This window comes from Euprymna scolopes, chromosome 18, assembly GCF_053919585.1.
Source record: "Euprymna scolopes isolate OS-2025 chromosome 18, ASM5391958v1, whole genome shotgun sequence".
Classification (NCBI taxonomy): domain Eukaryota; kingdom Metazoa; phylum Mollusca; class Cephalopoda; order Sepiida; family Sepiolidae; genus Euprymna; species Euprymna scolopes.
In genome coordinates this window covers 133,769,189-133,787,251 of record NC_136499.1, presented here as the reverse complement: position 1 = coordinate 133,787,251, position 18,063 = coordinate 133,769,189, and the positions used below count along the sequence as shown (strand labels likewise).

At 33.0% G+C, this 18,063-nt stretch overlaps 1 protein-coding gene across 1 annotated transcript in view; it reads left to right on the top strand.

Moving 5' to 3' along the window:
- Positions 1 to 336: 336 nt before the first annotated feature.
- The window catches only part of LOC145297846 (uncharacterized), a 31,608-nt gene continuing 13,881 nt past the window's right edge, over positions 337 to 18,063 (top strand). The window contains exon 1 of the mRNA XM_080144174.1: positions 337 to 580. The gene's annotated coding sequence lies outside the window, so the exon portion shown is untranslated. The remainder of the gene's footprint in view (positions 581 to 18,063) is intronic.

Below are 18,063 nucleotides of genomic sequence, written 5' to 3'. Positions count from 1 at the left end.
CAAACTATAAACTGGCCACAATAAAACAGGTGTTGTACAGTCCAAACAATTCACTAATGGCAATATTGTGTTGATTGTAATAGTGGTATTTTTTTTATCATGGTTAATTTTTGCTTTTTTTTTTTCTTCTATTTTTGACATTACGGTGATTATGCAGTTTGTATGCTTTCTTTTTTCTTCGTACTTGTCTTGAATTCGAATTCATCTTAAATGCTTAAGTTTTTAAGCATTAAGAAATATAATCTACAGTTATAGGAAACCAATTTCGCACGTTTAACTAATGGACGGATATTTTAACGCAAGGAACAAAATAATAATTACACCGGGTTACGGTAAACAAATTTATTTTTACTTTATCAGTCAATTTAATCTTACAACAATTCCACGTTTAAATCGTGTTTTGCATCCCTTAATTTTGGTTCTTGTATACCATCATAATGAATTGGACACACAAAACAGAAATTGTATCGAATTTACTAAAAGAAATCACAACAAACCAACCATTTTTTTTGTTTTGGACGCAAAAGAAATCACCTCTAATTATTTTTCTGATGTATGCATAAATTGTTTTGAATGCAAGGTAAGACATTTTTTTTTCAAATTAAAAAAAAAATGTTAAAAATTTTTTTTTAACAAATCTTAAATGCTTAAATAAGTTTATTTGGCAAGGTTTTATCGCCCAGACGCCCAGCGTAGTGTTTTTTTTTTTTCTTCTTTTCTTAAGGTAATTCTGCAGTTTACGAACCGTGTTGAAATAATAACATTATTTATAAACTCATTCTCGGCATGCTGAGAACTGTGGTTATTATTCTGTGCTTTTTATCAAACAATTAAACAAAAGAAGCCGAAAAAATTTAATTTAACTTGAAAATCCAAAAGTACAAAATATTTAATCACGTTACCTTTAACGCATCTAAAACCAAGCTTCTATATTTACATCATCAACGCTCTGATCCCCATCTGGCATCAATTGAAATAAATGGCTCTCGTCTTGGGGAGGCTCTATGTTTTGACAAGCTTCTGGGCTTGACCTTTACTCCTGATCTAAAATGGAACACGTACATTAAATCTGTTGCCAAGATCGCTGAAAAATGGTGGGATCCTTCTATCGATCCAGAAGATATCTCACTGCTGATGCAATTCTTTACCTATATAAGAGCCAGATACATCCAAGGGTGGAGTGAGTATTGTTGCCAGATCTAGGCAGAAGCTGATAGAAAGACTTTATCCTGCCTTGACAGAATTCAAAATAAACTTTATAGCCTAGTAGGGCATCCCCTTTTCTCTTCCTTGCAACTTCTTTCTCACAGAAGAGATTTGCGAGCCTGTATCTGCTTTATAGTTATTTTTATGGCAAGTGCTAGGTGTATCAGAATTTTTGTAGGAATTTTTGATACCCCTAACACGAAACTTCGAATAAAATATAAAAATCTCGTAATTTCTCTGTTAAAAGTGGGTTGTTTATTTTCTTTATGGATTATACTTCCAAAATAAACTATTAAAGTTGTTTTAAAAGTAATAGAAATATTTTTTTTTTTTTAAAACAGTAATGAATTTTCCGAACTCAATGTTTTTCAATTTTTAAACTTTAAAAATCTATCAAAATTGTTCTATTGATTCTATTTTTACGATATTTTCAGGGTCAATGTGAAATTTTATGTTCTTTCCAATAAACTGAATATAATATTTTAGACAAACGTCTTTTTTTAAATTCACGCCCCCCCCCATTTTCAAGTGTCTATTAAAAAGTAAATAATTAATTTACTCACCGAAAAGTAAATAATTAATTTACTCACAAATTGAAGAGAAAAGGTCAATAAATAGTATATTCAAATTTAAAACCAAAAAAACGTAGTGTTTTTTAGAATTTTACCTGTAAATAGGGGTAGGCTATAGAAACAAAATTTTTCAAATAAATGCCAAAAGTGGCTTATTACCTTCATTTATATGTAAATAGATGCGAACAAGTGATTTTGTTCAAAACGGGTCAAAATTGGAGGGTCGCTGGCCCCAAACGTGATTTCACCGCGTCGACGCGTGAAAATGGCCCAAATTTCGCCCCCGAACACACTTAATCACTTATTGAAAGCCACAGGGTGCATTTTTTGACTATAAATGCATTTGTATCATTAAATCTAACATTCCCATTGGCTATCCCACAAGTATAGGGCTTTTTAGGGTATCTCAGAGTCCAAAATGGGTCAAAATTACCCCAAAATTAGCCAAAAATGGTCGGAAATCACGGATTTTCCAAAATGCACCTCACATGGCCCCAAAGACACCTCTACATGGCAGAAACTGTTGGGAAATGCTTGAAGCAGGCACTCTCCTAACTTTTGCACTGTTAATGAGGGGTATAAGTACCTTTAAAAGGGGCTAAATATGGCCGATTTAGCCAAAGAGAGTCAAAAAGTCCCTAAGAATCAACATAGGTTGTCAAAAAGGGGCTTAATTTGAGTTATAGATGGAAAATTACCAAATAAGGAAATGTTTTCTTTCTGTAACTATGCAATGGCATCTTTAAATGGACACGATAACATTGCATTGCATTAATTGTGAATTTGATTGAACTTTGCTTTCTTTTTCAGTTAGTAAAATGCAATGAACATGGCTGGTATAGCAGGGCAGATTGATGAAGATTATAATTATGACGATTGGACTTATCTTCTGCTTGATTCTCTTCCAACTGAGGCTGAATGTGTTCAAGCTGTGCAACATCATGCTGCCAAATATGGTACCACGACACAGAAAAATCATATTCACCAGTTCTCCTTGCAATTACTACAATTGTGGCAGAAAGCCTTTGGAAGTGATGTCCGTTATGTTACAATACCTGGGATAAAACATAAACTTGATCGATCGCTAAAAATTTACGACAAAGATGTCTACAAAGCAAAGGGTTCCAGACGTGTGAATATGATTAAATGGAAACGAGAGCACCATGTCCTTCTCAATATACTTTCAAAAGATGTGAATCCTGATGAATTTGATGTACATGAACGAAGATTCTTTGTCGATCAAAAGTCTCTCTCTCGCAAATGGCTTATTGACACTTTCCACGTCGATATGGAACATGAACGGTTTCTGGCAGAGCAAGAACTGCACAATCGTTTGGATTTGGACGATGATCAATTTGAAGTGGAGGATATAAGTGACCAATTGCCATCTGGGATACGCAGAAAGGCCGACAGTGGTTTGTTGGTATGACACGGGAGAAAATTGGGATTGATGAATACATTGTAGAATATTTGAAACCACTTCCCAACGACAATAGAAAGAAAACATGGCAGTATCCTTCCCGAATTGAAGAGCAAAAGACATTGAAAATTCAATTTTTGTCGTGCAATGTCATTGGTGCATGGAACTTGACAAGACGAAAACCAGTATTTGTGCTAGAGAATAATGATGTGATTGACGAGCTCTTTAATGCATTATATTGATATTTTACTGTTGAATGATTTTAAAGTAATGTGAAGTGAAGCTGTGTCTTGAAATAACAAAATAATTCCTTTGCTAATTACTCATACCTTTTATCAACTTATTCAATATATTGGTTACAAATCGAGAAATAGCGAATCGAGGGCCATTTTCATCAATTTTGGGGTAACTATGAGAACAATATGAATTCAGACTCTTCTTGAACAGCATTTTATTGACATTCAATGTTCAATTTACAATTAATTACTTTCTGAGAAGTTGATGTAGTAAAGTTACGATGTTTCTAAAAAGTATCATTGATGAATGAACTAATGATTCATATGTTATGTACCGTAAAGCGTAATTTTGTCATTTTTGGATTGTTTTGACCCTTTTTACATCCCCCAAAGATCTCTAAATACCCTAAATACAAATGGATAAGATAACAGGGTGGTTATTTCAGTCTTCCAACTGTAAAAAGCCATACAGGAGTGTTTATAGGAGCCCGATGAGATATAATACCTGCATTTTGGGATTATCCGTGATTTTCGTTCATTTTTGGCTAATTTTGGGGTAAATTTGACCCATTTTGGACCCTTAAGATACCTTGAAAAGCCCTATATAGGTGGGATAGCCAGTGAGAATGTTAGATTTAATGATTTAGAGCCATTTATGGTCAAAAATTGCACCCTGTGTGGCTTGGGAGGTGCATTTTGGAAAATCCGTGATTTCCGACCATTTTTGGCTAATTTTGGGGTAATTTTGACCCATTTTGGACTCTGAGATACCCTAAAAAGCCCTATACTTGTGGGATAGCCAATGGGAATGTTAGATTTAATGATACAAATGCATTTATAGTCAAAAAATGCACCCTGTGGCTTTCAATAAGTGATTAAGTGTGTTCGGGGGCGAAATTTGGGCCATTTTCACGCGTCGACGCGGTGAAATCACGTTTGAGGCCAGCGACCCTCCAATTTTGACCCGTTTTGAACAAAATCACTTGTTCGCATCTATTTACATATAAATGAAGGTAATAAGCCACTTTTGGCATTTATTTGAAAAATTTTGTTTCTATAGCCTACCCCTACTGTAAAGTTTGAAGTTTAAAACCTTTTTTTTTAAACCACGTTATTTGTTTTTTCTTTTTTTTTAATGGAAACTTGGTCCTTGCTCCTTTAATTGAAAAAAAAATAGGGCTTGAATTACATTTTTCGAGGAGTTATAAGCTTGGAAAGACAGGGGGTCGAATAATTCACGCCTCCCATTTTGAAATGTCTATTAAAAAGTAAATAATTAATTTATGTACCAAAATCTTATATATCACAAATTGAAGAGAAAAGGTCAATAAATAATATATTCAAATTTAAAACAAAAAAAGTACTGTTTTTTAGAAATTTACCTGTAAAATCCGAAGTTTAAAACCTTTTAAAAAAAAACACGTTTTTTTTTGTTTTGTTTTTTAATGAAACCTTGGTCCTTGCTCCTTTAATTGAAAATTCAATTTTTAAACTTTAAAAATCTATCAAAATTATTCTATTGGTTAAAATTTTACGATATTTTCAGGGTCAATGTGAAATTTTATGCTCTTTCCAATAACCCGAATATAATATTTTTAGACAAACGTTTTATTTTAAATCCCCCCCATTTTGAAATGTCTATTAAAATTTTAATAATTAATTTACTCACCAAAGTTTTATATATCACAAATTGAAGACAAAAGACCAATAAATAATATATTGTAAATTAAAACAACAAAAAAATAAGAGTTTTTTTTTTAAATTTACCTGTAAAGTCCAAGGTGTAAAACCTTTTTTAAAAAACAAAAAAAACATGGCGATTTTTTTTTAATTGGAAGCCTATGTTCTGCTTATATTGTCCAGTAAGTGTTAGACGCTGACGAAAATTTTTTTCTATTTCGTTCCATGTTTTCTTTTTTTAGATATTTAAAAAAAAAATATTCATTCGATAAAGAAGAATTAAAATATATTAAATCAAAAATTTATGTATATCTTTGAGGAAAGAAAAAAATTCCTCGACTGTTTTTTTTAAGGCAAAAACATATGAGTAAAATTTGAGTAGTTTTTACCTATGGGAACACATATTTCTTCACGCACAAGGCTAGATAGCTAACATGAACGTGTGGTTTTTACTGCCTTCTATCCATCTGTAGTTCTAAACAAGAACAAACCAGTACTTCTGGTTTTTCGATAAGAACATTAAAATGCTTACATAATGGCGCTTTTTCAAATAGTCTTTTATTCAAAAAATAAATGGAATTTAAAATATAAATATGGATAAATTCTTAACAATGAAGAATGGAACTACACATTAGAGTAGTATTTTTTATAGGTAAGTAATATTTTGGAATTTATATCGATTTTTTATAATCGAAGTAAGTAAAATTTCGTTGATTTTTTTCAAATCTTTTTAAAAGAAAAACCGATTTAAAAAAAAAAAACAAATATTGCATAATTTGCTATTAAACCTGTTATTTTTTAAAATTTTGGTCTTTGCTCCTTTAATTGAAAAAACATTAGGGTTTGCATTACATTTTTCAAGTAGTTATAAGCTTGTAAAGATAGGAGGTCGTATTATTGAATTTTTTTTCACACATTCTTAAGATCGGTTTCTGACATTTCTAGTGCTTGTCTAAGCTCCAATCTATGGTCCCCCACTCGCCAAACATTCACGAGAAACACTCGTCTAGCTGAAAGCATTATCAATAATTTCCCCCACTCTTTATCTGTGTGGAAATCTAAAAGTAGATTCCATGAACAAAGCTTCTTTCTTCGAAATGCATACCTGTGGAACTCTCTTCCGTTTGCCTGCTTTCAAGTCCAACGGAAACAAGTTCTTGCTGAGCAGTTTCCTTTAAGTAATCCAATTTTCCAAATTTGCACTACTAACGATTATTACGATATTGTCCCATTGACTACTATATACACTCTTTAACCTTTATTCTCGAGTGGCCTCTGGGCCTTGGTAAGTGGTTACTCCTTTGTAAAAAAAACATGTCGAAACTATGTTTTACTTACGTTTCTAATGGACAGAGCTTCAGAAATTTTTATGAAGTAATCGTATAGTTCCGGTAATTGAAAAGAAGAAAAGAATAAACTAAAAAAGACTCTTATAAGTAATACATCTGTTTGATATGGGTTGTGGAAATAATATTACAAGTATTCTTTGGAACCTTTCCTTATGAACATGCAGATCCAGGCTGGAGGTCATGTTTATTGGAATCAGTTTTAACTGGTTGCGGGATTATATGACGGTAGCAATTGGACAAGTGTTGATACAATTTGGCCACATCTAGAAAAAAAATTAATACAACAGAGGTGATTTATCATGAATTTACGAAATAAACAAATATATGGCCAGATATTGCTGTATATATTCACACTTCATACTAGGTTGCTTAACCCATTCTTTCAAATCATGCCAAAATATTTCAATAATTTGTATGTGAATTTCAGCTTCTACAATTTATTTTTAACGATTAATTACAAAATACTCGTAATCTAAACCTAGTTTAAAAATAATTTTGTTGTAAAACGGCCAAACGTCACTATATATTGTGAATATTTATTTTTGAGATGAAGATTGATAATTGTATTTTGTATTATTTGGACTATTCTAATCTTAGTTATTTTTTCCACAACGTTTCAGCCGATGTAACCTCCGGCCATCTTCAGTTGTATTCACACTGGATGTTATTGGTAAATAGGAAAAAAATGTTTTGTTTTTTTTTTCACAACGAGCATAGCCATTACCGAATGGACCCGGATTTAATAAATAAATTAAAAAAAAAACGAAATAGACTTAGCGCTATTTGTGTTTTTCTTAAATTTCTAATGGCTACACACATTTGGAAAGCAAAAAAAACCCAAAGATTTTTCACTATTCACCAATAACATCCAGTGTGAATACACTTGAGGATGATCAGGGTTACATCAGCCGAAATGTGGAACAAAAACAACCAAAATGAGAATGATAGTCAAAATAATACAAAAAATAATCACTGCACATTGTTGACCCCGGTTTAATATATTTTAGTATGAGAGGAAGAAGTGTCTCTCCATTTCTTTTGCTACCAGTGGAACCCATTAAGATGATAGCAAACTTCTGTTTGATTACCCTCTAACTACCACCAAACAACTACAATTGTTTCAATATGTGGTCCCAGTTGTACTTCCTATGTACAATTAATGTTGCGTCGATTTCAATGATGACCCTTTGATGATCAAAGAAAACTCATAAGAAAATTGAAGGAACACCTTTTATGACCCCACTAACCGGATATAGAAGTAACAAAGACTTAAGACTGAAAAAGTCTCAACATATTTCGAAAAAAGATAGAAAAACCAAATTTCTCTGCCATTTAAAAAGTCCCCCCACCTCCCTTTAATTATTAGACATTTTGCAGTAAATTCAACTTTTTCATTTTGTTGACTTCACTGAAAATCCCCTAATTATTTACATGTTTTAATTTATTTATGTTTTAATGATTTGCATATTTTAATTTACTTATAAAAGTAAAAATCTCCTAATTATTTATGTGTTTTTATTTAAAAAGCAATCCAATAATTGTTTCAATTTATTTATAAAGCAATATAATAATTGTTTAAATTTATTTATAAAGCAATATAATAATTGTTTAAATTTATTTATAAAGAAATGTAATAATTGTTTATATTTATTTATAAAACGATATAATTGTTTAAATTTATTGATAAAACAATATAATAATTGTTTCAATTTATTTATAAAACAATATAATAATTGTTTGAATTTATTTATAAAACAATATAATAATTGTTTAAATTTATTTATTAAACAACATAATAATAGTTAAAATTTATTTATAAAACAATATAATAATTGTTTTAATTTATAAAGCAATATAATATTTGTTTTAATTTATTTATAAAGCAATATAATAATTGTCTAAATTTATTTATAAAGCAATATAATAATTGTTTCTATTTATAAAGCAATATAATAATTGTTTTAATTTATAAAGCAATATAATAATTGTTTTAATTTATAAAGCAATATAATAATTGTTTTAATTTATAAAGCAATATAATAATTGTTTTAATTTATAAAGCAATATAATAATTGTTTTAATTTATAAAGCAATATAATAATTGTTTTAATTTATTTATAAAGCAATATAATAATTGTCTAAATTTATTTATAAAGCAATAAATAATTGTTTCTATTTATAAAGCAATATAATGATTTCTATTTATGAAGCGATGTTTCAATTTATTTATAAAACAATATAATAACTGTTTTAATTTATTTATAAAGCAATATAATAATTGTTTAAATTTATTTATAAAGCAATTTAATAATTGTTGTAATTTATTTATAAAGCAATATAATAACTGATTTAATTTATTTATAAAACAATATAATAATTGTTTCAATCTATTTATAAAACAATATAATAATTGTTTAGAATTTATTTATAAAGCAATATAATAATTGTTTAAATTTATTTATAAAGCAATTTAATAATTGTTGTAATTTATTTATAAAGCAATATAATAACTGATTTAATTTATTTATAAAACAATATAATAATTGTTTAAATTTATTTATAAAGCAGGAAAAAACTATATTGGATAACTTTTCCATGTTTTCAGTGTATTAAAAATGTTTGAAGCGTTTCTGCAAGTTTGTATATGTTTGGTACTTCTGCAGTTTACATGTAATACTATTTCTGATAGGATTTTCAAGTTAAATTCAATTTTTACAGTATATTTTGTTTATTAAATTGTCAGATGAAAGTACAGAATAGTTAACAAAGCCCCCACCATGTTGAGAACGGGTTTCTAAATAATTTTGTTATTTTAGTCTGCCCCATAAACTGCAAAATTACAAGAAAGCTCTCTCTTCACCTACCGATAAAGAAGAAAAAGTGTCCACCTGATTAAAGTAAGTAAAAAACTTTCTATGGGTTTCTAAAAAAAATATTAAAAAATTCAGGTTTCTTCACCACTAAAAAGAAAGCTCTTGCTCCTGGAAAAATTTGAATTAATGGAAATATATCATTAATTCATAAAATACTCGAAAAATGCTATAATTGTTTCTACATAATTGAAATGTTATTGTTTCAGCATGGCCCATAAACTGTAGAATCTCTCTATAAAATTTTTATTTTTCTAAAAAATTAGGCTTCTTTTATTTTTAACAGAAAAAATTAAATGGATTAGTAAAAAAAAAACAATCCTTCCTCCTCACCTCCAAACCGGAACTCTCTAGTAATTGCATGACCCATTTACCATAATCTGGCCAGAAAGTGGGTGCTCTTTTTAGGTTAAATTTATATAAGAAAGTGATCCCTATGCTAAAATCGTAAATATTTTATATATTTTTGTAATTCCTTCTTAGCGAGTCCTCTTTCCCTCTGTTTAGATGTATTGGCAAAAAAAACAAAACAAAAAAAAAAACAAAAAAAACAATTAGAATTAGAATTTTTTACAGGCTAAACTACACTAGGAATGTATATTAAGTAATATGCTTTATTATTTTTCGATCATTAGAATTGATTTTGCAATGCCATATAACAAATTTATTGAAAAAAAATGAATCTTTGATTAAAAAATCTAAAAAATAAATGGGGGGTCCAAAATGCTTTCAGTTTGGGAAAAGGTAGGTCAGGTGGTACTCAACCAACGATGTCGCAGCAAATATAGTCTCCTTTGTTTTGATCCGTGCGACTTTTCAGTCCCCCTATTAAAAGTCTAAAAATGCAAGCCTGCCACCAATATTTTTCTTTGCAAACAAATCAAAAAAGAGGTAAAATTCCTTGTTTTATGAAATTGCCCCTTTTCTTATATGTAGGGCATTTCCAACAAAAATTGATTTTTGACTGTTTTGTCTTTGTCATTTGTTTTTGACAAAATATACACAGTGTACTTTCAGTTCTTAACATTTTTTTACCTTACAAATGCTTTCGCCTTGTCATGTTTTCCCGAATTGGCTCATTTTGTCTATATACATCTCTATTGAAAGGGTTAATCCAATATTATTAGCCGAGCATCATTGGATGAGTACCACATGACCTATCTTTTTCCAAACTTAAAGCTAGGCTCGAATTTGGGATTTCATCACATGACAAAAACCAATAAACGATTCAATCTGTACTTAGATTTAATTTTTTGAAATGTGTTTATCATAGTATAGCTAATTAATAAAGTGGATGCCTCAGGCATAAATTGTATCGATTTTAAAAGAAATTCTAACAAACTGATTTTATTTTTTGTTTTGAACACAAGACAAAAACAAATCCTCCCGTTTTTTACATTTTTGTTTTTCATAATGAATTTCCTGGAATAAAAGGTAAAACCTTCTTGAATTCCATTTTCCTATTAAACAATAGGAAAATGAAATTCAAGGTTTTTACCTTTTATTTCACGAAATTCAATACAACAAACTAAAAAAATATTTTTTTTAAATTATTTTCATTTCGATTCAATAGGAATAAATTCTCTATGAAATAGTGATTAATATTAGCTTCATTAAAGCTAAAACAAAACCAATATGAATCTATGATTTAAAAAAAATACCTCTATTAAATACACTATTAAATCAGACATGTAGATTTGGCTGTAAAAATTTGTTCGTATAACATATATGATGCTTAAGAAAGCAATACATTTTATGGTAATATTAGCATGTAATGTCGATAGAAGCAAAATGGAAGTTCCAATAGAGTTTTATGTAAAAACAAAAACTGACTGAAAGTATAAAAAAATATGAACCCAGCACACTAAACAATAAACTGAAATAGAACTGAAACGAAACAAACCAACACACTAATGATAAACTGAATAGAAATAATGTAGTTGAAGAGTCGGCTGGTAATCTACTTGTGTTGCATGTTTAGTATTCTACACAACCTCTTTGTCCAGTACCTCTCACCCGAAACTAAAATTTTAAAATCAAATAAAATGACAGTTCAATCAAAGATGTAACTCAAACAAAATCAATTTGCCTCTTTCTTTGAGGCTTGCATTCATGAATATGTGTGGGCCTAGAACACATTTAAATGATCTTGAACCATTTTCCTAACAAACTCCCCGGATATCTTGGCACTAAGTGAAACTAACCTATACTCCTCCATCTTCTCTAACCACTTTAAAATACCTGGTTTTCTCCCACCTTCCTGTAAGGACTCAGACAGACATATGCATGGACTTTGAGTCTATATTAAAAACACCTTTCCCTTGACTAGAGAATCAAAAAAGTCAGACGACCTGGCCTTGATGTGCTTTAGACTTAACCTACAACATAGCGTTAACTACTTATCTTTTTTTGTTTTAATTCAATTTACACCCCAAACGAGGCACAATGCCACTTTGAAGTAGGGGACTATTATCGGGGCATAAGTTGCAGGGGTATTATGAAGGGAGATGAGTAGCAAGATGTCTGTTCACATTACACTTGAACTTCTGCATACCAGTACAGTTGGGAAAGCAGAATCCCAGAAGGGAGTTCCAAATTCTAGCAGTTCGGGGGAAGAAACTATTGTAGTAGAATGCTTTCTTACACCTAGGGATCTCTACTATAAAGGGGTGGGATTTAACTGCTTGTCGGGTTTATTCACATCAAGGGGGTACAAGGGCTTATAGTTCGTCAGAGCATTAACCAATAAAGTACTTGTAAAACAGGCAGAGGGATGCAACATTTCGTCGATAAGATGACAGTTCAGGACCTATCAAGTTGGCGACTCTCTTTTGAACCCTGTCAAGGAGTGAGAGATTAGTAGCAGATGCACCAGCCCAAATGTGACAACAGTACTCTATACATGGGCGAATGGTAGCCTTATAGAGGTACACAATACTTTTTTTTTTTTTTACATAGGCATCACCACATTATCAAGGCCAAGAGGCCACTCAAGGATAAGGGTTAAAGAGTGTACAGTAGAAATTGGACATTATAGTAATCATTAGTAATGAAAATTTGGTAAAGTTGATAACTTATATGGAACGGCTCATCAAGAACTTATTTACGTTAGACTTGAAGACAACCATATTGTAGTCAGCCGGAAAGCAGGAAAACGGAAGACAATTCCACAGGCGTGCAGTTCTAAGAAAAAAGCTTTGTTCATGGAATCTACGTTTAGGTTTAGGCACAGATAAAGAGTGGGGGGAATAATTGATAGTGTTTACAGCTAGACGAGTGTTTCTTGTGAAAGTTTGGCGAGGGGGGACCATAGATTGAAGCTCATTCGAACACTTTCCATGAAAATAACGATACATCAGAGACAAACTCGCAACATCTCTTCTGTGAGATAAAGGTTGCAAGGAAGAGAAAAGGACATCTCCTACGAGGCTACAAAGTCTATTTTGAACTCTATCAAGGCAGGCCAAGTCCTTTCTAGCAGCTCCTGCCCAGATGTGGCAACAGTATTCCATCCTTGGACGTACCTGGCTCTTATATAGATAGAGAATAGCATCAGCAGTGAGATATCTACCGGATCGATAGAAAGATCCCACCATTTTTCCAGCGGCCTTGGCAACAGATTTGATGTACGTGTTCCATTTAAGATCAGGAGTAATGGTCAAGCCAAGAAGTTTGTCAAAACTTGAGGCCTCCTGAAAACGAGAGCCATTCATTTCAATTGATGTCAGATGTGGATCAGAATGTTGATGATGTAAAGAGAGAAGCTTGGTTTCAGATGCATTAAAAGTAACCAGCCATTCTTTACCCCATTGTACTACGTGCTCAAGATCAGAGGAGAGAGAATTGGAGAGAACTTGGTCGTTTACTTTCTTAGATGTGCTACCATAAATGGTAGTGTTGTCAGCATAGATGTCTACAAATGATGTAAGGATGTGATTTGGAAGATCATTAATGTAGATCAGGAAAAGAGTTGGGCCCAGGATGGACCCCTGAGGGACACCGGCATTAATACTGTGGGCTTCTGATTTTTGCCCCTCAACTACTACTCTTATGAACCTGTCAGAAAGAAATGATTTAATAATTGAGAAGACATTTCCAGCAATACCATAGCGAGAGATCTTATGAAGTAAACCTTTATGCCATACTCTATCAAAGGCCTTAGATATGTCAAGAGCAATTGCCCTAGAAAGGTTGCCTCCGTCGAGAGATTTGCTAATCCTATGAGATATAACTGTAAGCACATCTGCTGTAGATCTAGCAGAACGGAAACCATATTGAGTGTCACTAAGAAGGTTATTTTTGTTGAGATGGTTGATTACTTCTGTATTTAACACAGATTCTAGCAACTTACTCATGACGCACAGGAGACTTATTGGCCTGTACTGAGAGGGTGATGAGCGATCACCTGAATTCTTAAATACAGGGCATACTGATGAAATTTTCCAGGGTGATGGGAAACTATTCTCCTTAAGACAACGTTTAAACAGTTTTGTAAGTATGGGCGCTAGTTCAGGTTGAAGTTTTTTGAGTACTATAATTGGAATACCGTCACGGCCAGTTGCTTTACTGGAATTAAGGTTTTTGATTAGCTTGGCAACATCACGTACAGATATACGTATATCACATAGCGTGTTTTCTGATACAGGAGGAAATATTGGGGGTTGGCAGCCTTGATCGCAAAGGGTAGAATTAGCTGCGAAGTTCTTGATAAAGAGTTTGGCTTTGTCTGATGCTGACGAGATTACCTCAGGTCCATTTTTAAATGTAAGTAGTTTTCTAGCATGATAGAGGGAGCCCACCTTCTCCACAACAGTATAGGCAATGCTCTCAATGTATCTATTCTAGTTCATATTCTCTGTAAACGTTAGGCCAAGGAGTTTAAAGGAAGTACTTTCGGGTAATGTGTTCTTGGCTATTGCTATTGGTGGTAGAGAAGGTTTCTTGTAATTATTGAAGGAAATAAGCTTAGTCTTTGCAGCATTGAATGTGACTATCCATTTTTGTTCCCATTCGACTACAGATTGGAGGTCATCCTCTAGTGTTTCTGCTATTTCCTTAGTTCATTTGTTTTCCCCTCGTGCCTGTTATAGAGAGTGGTGTCATCAGCAAATATACCCATCTCTGAAACAATTTTATCAGGGAGGTCATTTATGAATATCAAGAATAATAAAGGTCCGAGGATAGAACCCTGAGGTACTCTCGCATTTATATTATATTGTTTAGATGTACGACCATTGAGGACAACCTGGATTTTTCTCTTATTTAAGAAGGATTTAATTTATGTATTCTTCCAGTGATACCATATGATCTAATTTTCCTTAGAAGACCATCGTGCCACATCCTGTAAAAATCCTTAGATATATCGAGGGCTACCACTTCTAGCCTCCCCTGTTTTGTCCTGTGAACACTACATTCAGAGATTACAGTTAAGATATCTGCTGTGGAACGGGCTTGCCTAAATCCATACCGATTGTCGGTCAGGAGTTTAGCAGCTGTAAGGTGATTGACTAGAGCTTGATTAATTTAGGACTCAAATATTTTGGCAAAAAGTGGGAGAAAGCTAATGGGGCGATAATTTAATGGGCCAGTTCTTTCGCCAGAATTCTTGAAAACTGGTCTCCCTTGACCCAGGAATGTATCTTAATCAAGCAAGTCTTTGACAGCATAGATACAGCACTCTCCCTTGATACAAGCACGCAAGTACATGTATTTGGCGACTTTAATCTCCACCACAGTAATTAGCTTGATTTCTCTACTTACACAGATGCAGCTGATAGCATAGCACATAGCTTCTCTATATCTCATTCCCTATCACAGACAGTTACCCGATTTGTCTCCCAGGGTCACAAGCCTCACTTCTGGATCTATTTCTGACCACAGTTCACAATGATTGTGTAACAAATGCCCATAGCCTACTTGGGAATGCTGATCATGTCGATAATGGTGAAAATCACCCTCAACTCTCAACCCAAAGATGGAGAGCTATTGCTCAAAACGACAAGGTACTATAAGAAGGCTGACTAGGAAGCTATCAGGGGTCTCAGGAGAGATGCCCCATGGAGAAAATATCTTTTCTCTTCCTGCAGAACAGTGCACAAATGAGAACACTGAATGCTTCAAACTGGCTATTGAAGCACATGTACTCACACATAAGTTCTATAGCAAACCCCACACTCCTCAGTAGTTCACTTCTACTTGTACAGCTGCCATTGCTCAAAGGCAGCATGCATACCACAGATTTATCCGACATAAATCGAGTACAGACAGACAAAAGTATATAGAAGCTAGAAGTAATTGTAAGAATGACATAGCAACAGTTAAAAGAGAATACACTGAAACCACTACAAAATGCATTGAAGCACAGAAATTTGGAACTCGTGATTTCTGGAAAATCTACAACAGTGTAGTAAATAATGGGCAATCAACAATCCTCTTACAATCATGGGGTTGCTTGCATGGTAACCGAGGAGGCTAACATGCTTGCCAGTCGATTTGCTACAAACTCTATATTGGACCCAGCAAATCACTCCCTCCCTGACTTGGAGACAGAAACCACACTAGACGATCTGAAAATCACCCCTTCTCAAATGCATGATATAAAAATCCTAGACACTTCAAAAGCATGTTGACCTGATCCCATCTCTGCTGTACTATTAAAAAACATGGTCTGCTGAGGTTGCTCCAGTTCCCTACAAACTTATCAACAAATGCCTTAACAAATCTTGCTTTCCTGACTGCTGGAAAACTGCTTCTGTGGTACCAGTTTACAAGAATTCTGGCAAAAGAACTTACCCATTAAATTATCACCCCATTTGCCTCCTTCCTCTTTTTGCATAAATAGTTGAGTCTATAATTAACCAAGCTCTAGCCCACCACCTTACAATTGCAAAAGTTCTGTCCAACAAGCAATATAGATTTATGCAAGCCCGTTCTACTGCAGATATTCTAACTGTAATCTCTGGACGTATATACCATGCACTGGATAAAGCAGGGTATGGTAGGGCAATAAGCTTAGATATATCTAAGGCTTTTGACAGGGTATGGCATGATGATCTTCATAGGAAAATCAGATCATATAGTATTACTAGATGAATACTAAACATAATTAACTTCTTCTTAAATAAGAGAATTCAGGTTGTCCTCGATGGTCGTACATCAAAACAATATAATATAAATGAGTGTACCTCAAGGGTCGATCCTTGAATGGGGACAAAAATGAATGGTAACATTAAATTCCACCAAGACTAAGCTTCTGTCTTTAATAATTACAAGAAACCTTCTTAACCACCAATAGCTATAGCTAATGATACATTACCTGAAAGTACTTTGTTCAAACTCTTCACCTTAATGTTCACAGGGAACGTTTGATAGAATAGATACATTGAGAGCATTGCTGTGGCTGCTGTGAGGAAGGTGGGCTCTCTTTACTGTGCTAGAAAGTTATTTACGTCTGAAAATATCCTGTAACTCTACAAGGCCAGAATTCGCCCATGTATGAAGTATTGTTGTTACATTTGGGCTGGTGAATCTGCTACTAGTCTCTCACTACTGGATGGGGTTCAAAAGAGAGTCGCCAACCTAATAGGTCCAAAACTGTCAGCTAGGCTTCAACCTCTTTTCCATCGATGAAATTTTGCATCCATCTGCCTGTTTTACAAGTATTTTAATGGTAGATGCTCCAACAAACTACAAGCCCTTGTACTCCCTCAATGTAAATACCTTGGACAAACCCAACAAGCAGCAAAATCCCACCCCTACACAGTAGAGATCCACAAATGCCAGAAAGCTTTTTATCCTAATAGTTTCTTTCTCAGAACTGCTAAACTTTGTAATTCCCTACCGGGTTCCTGCTTCCCCTACTGTAGTGACATGCAGAATTTCATGTATAACGTAAACAGACATCTTACTGTTCAACTCCCTACATAGTATCCCAACAATTATCTCTCAGATAGTAGCCCCTACATGAAAGTGGCAGTGTGCCTTGTTTGGGGTGAAATTGAAATAAAAAAAAAGAATTGAAATGAAATAAAAACTGAAAATATGTAATTATTAAAATAAACTAGTTCATTCAAATGATCTTCTTATATTTTATTAATAACTGTAATTATTATTCAATAAAGAAAAGGGGCAATTCCATAAAATAAGGAATTTTACCTCGTTTTTGATTTGCTTGCAAAGAAAAATATTGGTGGCAGGCTTGCGTTTTTAGACTTTTAATAGGGGGGACTGAAAAGTCGCACGGATCAAAATAAAGGAGACTATATTTGCTGCGACATCGTTGGTTGAGTACCACCTGACCTACCTTTTCCCAAACTAAAAGCAAGGCTCGAATTTTGGACCCCCCCCATTTATTTTTTAGATTTTTTAATCAAAGATTCATTTTTTTTCAATAAATTTGTTATATGGCATTGCAATCTCAATTCTAAAGATTGAAATAAAGCGTATTACTTTATATACATTACTAGTGTAGTTTAGCCTGTAAAAAATTTTAATTCTAATTTTTGTTTTTATTATTCAAAATTTATGGACTGCTAAGGGTGGTATGTGCGAACTCGAAACCCAACCAACGGGACACAGAAAGGCAACAAATCACCAGGTTCGATCGTGTCTTAATTTGCGTGAATGAGACAATATAAGGCCAGCAGTGAAGAGGTCGGGATGGAGTTGAGTCGAGTTGAGTTTTTGAGAACCGGAGTGAACGTGTTAGAGCAGAGAAATGTTGCCAAGAAT